Source organism: Wasmannia auropunctata, unplaced genomic scaffold (genome assembly GCF_000956235.1).
Source record: "Wasmannia auropunctata unplaced genomic scaffold, wasmannia.A_1.0 LD336078.1, whole genome shotgun sequence".
NCBI classification, from domain to species: Eukaryota; Metazoa; Arthropoda; class Insecta; order Hymenoptera; family Formicidae; genus Wasmannia; species Wasmannia auropunctata.
In genome coordinates, this window is record NW_012026812.1 from 59,799 (window position 1) to 63,340 (window position 3,542).

At 39.9% G+C, this 3,542-nt stretch overlaps 1 protein-coding gene across 1 annotated transcript in view; it reads left to right on the forward strand.

Moving 5' to 3' along the window:
- Positions 1–3,542, forward strand: part of LOC105448745 (E3 ubiquitin-protein ligase Su(dx)) — a 22,246-nt gene that overhangs the window by 9,059 nt on the left and 9,645 nt on the right.

The window sequence follows — 3,542 nt, forward strand, 5'->3', positions numbered from 1 at the left end:
CCCCTGCCCCGCAACCCCGTGACGTCACCCTCCCCCTGTGACGTCAATTCCCTCCCCGCAGAGACCCCCCTGCCCCGCAACCCCCTCGCCCCCATTTGGTCCAGAAGCGGCCTAGTATCACTACTTATGTTACTTATTTCTCTAAATAATTCAATAAAAAATGTAATATAAATTTGATATTGTTAATTTTATGTGTAATCTCTTTGAATTTTAAAAGTAATTTTCTACATAATTGATTTATATAATCTGAATAAATATTTTTGCAATTTTAATTTTGAAGATAATGGATTCAATCTTTGGAAACAAAGCTTTTATGGTGCCACCTGCAATTGCATCGAGCGAAGGTCCACCTAAGCCAATAAATATGCCAGAACAGTGTCAAAATCGACAGTGGTAGAATCGACAGTGGTAGAATCGACAATGGCAAAATCGACAGTGGCAGAATCGGCAGTAGCAAAATCACCCTTATTACTATCTAGTAAATAATAATAAATTAATAAGATTTCGATTCTTTATAATGTGCACATATTTGATTAGTAATTAATTTCTATTTTAGATCTATGCAAAAAGCGGAGAGTTGAAACTATCTTGGAGACTTTTATTGAGAATATAAAACAAAATAGAGAGGTAATAATGACTAAAAAGAAAGAAAAGAGGAAAGAACATGAGAAATTAAAAGAACAGCGGTATGCCGAGCGTAAAGAAGAACGAAGGAAGATTCACGAGGATAAAATGGAGATCCAAAAATCGTTGATTGAAATAATGAAAACTTTAGTTGAAAAGAAAAAATAATTTTAATATTCTATATTTATTCATATAATAACTCGAAAATATTGTTGATATTATTTCTGTTACAGCGTTGCTTCGGTATGTGCCTTATATTTTATTTTCTGTGTGATAGTTATCTAGTTTGCAATAAGTCTGTGATCTATCTGTCTGAAGATTTAATTTAGTTACTATGTTAACACTACCATATACAATCAATTAATAATAGTTTATGTTTAATGGAAATTAAAAAATATGAGAAATTAACTATTAAGCATACTAAATGCATACAAGTGATATTAATTAGTAAAAATTTGTGATAGTACTGTTACGTCCAGACCCCAGGATATTTGCTTGGATTTGTAGGTAGAGAGAGTGAGTCTCGTGTGTGAACGAGATAGAGTTGGAAGTGGAGGGGGTTAGGAAGGACGTAACTAAGTAAACTATCTCGCAGGTACGCACAGAGGCGCACGATGCGAGTCGAAGACGGTTTGCAAAGGTTCGAAAACGAGTCAATGTCCTTAGAAGGACACTATTACTTCGTTTATTGAACCAGCGCGTTCGTCGGTCCTGTTTTAGGTCAAGGAACTTAATTCTCTATGACCTGGGATCGGACCAAGCGCGTCTCTCGGTTAGGCAAGCAATGAATGGGGGTGAAGGTCTTTAAAAAAGTACAGTATTTAAATTAACAAAAACATAGTTTATTCGTAAAGCTAAAGATACAGAATACTAATTTCTTAATCGCAAGGTTAAACTAATGCTAGCGAACGGGAGTGTATGCGTAAATGTATATAAAGGCATAGTTGATTGTCGGGGTTGATGGAAGTTTGTACAATACAAGAAAGAAATATTGTCACAGTTACGTTATTTTTATTATTGTTAATGAGGGAAGTGAATCGGTATAAATAATATTTCGAAACTTAAAATAATTGATAAGGTGTTGAATATCGAAATTGAATTAAATTAAATTTGACATAATGTGATGTAGTTACAATGTAAATCGATTAGTACACAGATATGTAACAATAAAATTATAACGGGGGAGTGTAAATGAAGGTTAATCGTGGATCTCATAAAGGGTTGCAGTTGAAGGGGGGAAGAAATTATAGAAGAATTCGATAAGGACGTTGTATGGGTATTGGGAGTGCGGCAGGTAAACGGGAATGTATGAATTCCGGGGGGCAGTTCTCATGTGCAAACGGATTTCGTCACGGTCAAAGAAATCCGGGCCTATTGTGAAGATTCCCTGGGGAAGAGGAGTCGTGAGTTGGTCAAATTGTGAAAACAACGATTCTAAGGTTCGATGGTTGCCGTAATTATAATAAAACCGAGGACGTGGTGCCAGTATTTCGTCGACAATTTCACAAAGGGAAGAATCAGATGAGGTGGAAGGTGCGGGGGAGGGAGGATCCTCTATGATTTGCACTTCGTCATCATTGGAGGAAGGAGTGGGAGATGGCGAGTTTTCAAACTGTTGTTCGTTTCGGAAACGACCGTGGGGAGATGGGGGAGAGAGAGGATTCCCATCGGAATCGTAGATGGAGATTGCTGGAGATCCAGGAATCAATAGATTTTCATAAGGAGAAGGTGGATTTAGCCAATCTCCTATGTCGGGAAAATTATAAGGAGGAGAAGACTCGGGAGAAGGAGAGCGAATTGGAGGTGAAGGGTTAGAGTGGGGAGGAGTATCGGGAAAGATTCTCTGCGTTGCGGCAGAGGAAGAAGGAGAGGGCGGTGGGGAAACTTGAGGTGAAGGTGACTTCTCTGGGAAAGGAGATCGGGGGTTAGAATTTGCGCTAATCAGGCCCGCGTGTTCCGCATCTTGGAAGGTTTGGCGCCACTCCTTAAAGGCTTCGTCAAGCAATTGTCGCGCATTTCTCCGGGCTAGCTGGCAGGAACGCCTAGGCTGACGGCTCTGCGAAACAGTGGGGCGAGTGAACTCTCGGTTGTTCACTATAACATGTGTAAAATAGTATCCGAAATTGAAGAAGGGACGCGAGGTGGCAACGAAAGATTTTACGACTTACTGATTCGAAAAAGCTGGTATCTGTCTGAGGTTGAAATTCAGTGAAGGCCGCTTGGCTGCTCAGGTCGTCTGCTCAAGGGTCAATCGGCTGGCTCAGGCGATCAGTCCGGTCACTTAATACCGGGGATTCGAACTTAAACGCGCACTGGCTCTAAAAAGCTGACTGATTTCTGACAGACGTCAGACCGACTGAATAGACTCAGGATTTTTGAATGTCAAGTTCGGGAATGTCTCGGCTTATATAAGGAAACTCATGGGATGTGGGAGGTCGCAATTTGAGGAAAAAATGAATTTGGTTGGGAGATTCGATTTGGGATCACTCCGCCCGTTTCACAGTTATCAATTCCTAAAGCTACCCATTGGTGAACCACCTCAGATGCGTTGCCGAATTTTAGATTTCGCACCTTGTTATTGGTGGGTCCCTGATATGATTCTTATTTGGTAGGTGATCGTATTTATCGGGCCAAATTCGTTTGATCCGACCGCGGCAAAATCAATGTTTATTCCGAACGTGAGATCTTGAATTTTTTGCTGGGTTATCTTGTCTTTGGTAAATGTTCACCTTTACACAGTCAGCCCCAAATGACTTCCGACTGATTTTGATCTTGACCTTGACCCTTAAGAAGTTTAAGGCCACTGACGTTTCCCGTCGCTCATTATTTATTAAAAAGTTATTAACATAATAAGTTATATATGCTCATTTAATCGTGTGTCATGTTTATGGGATTTAGTGGATTATTCGTTAAATAGT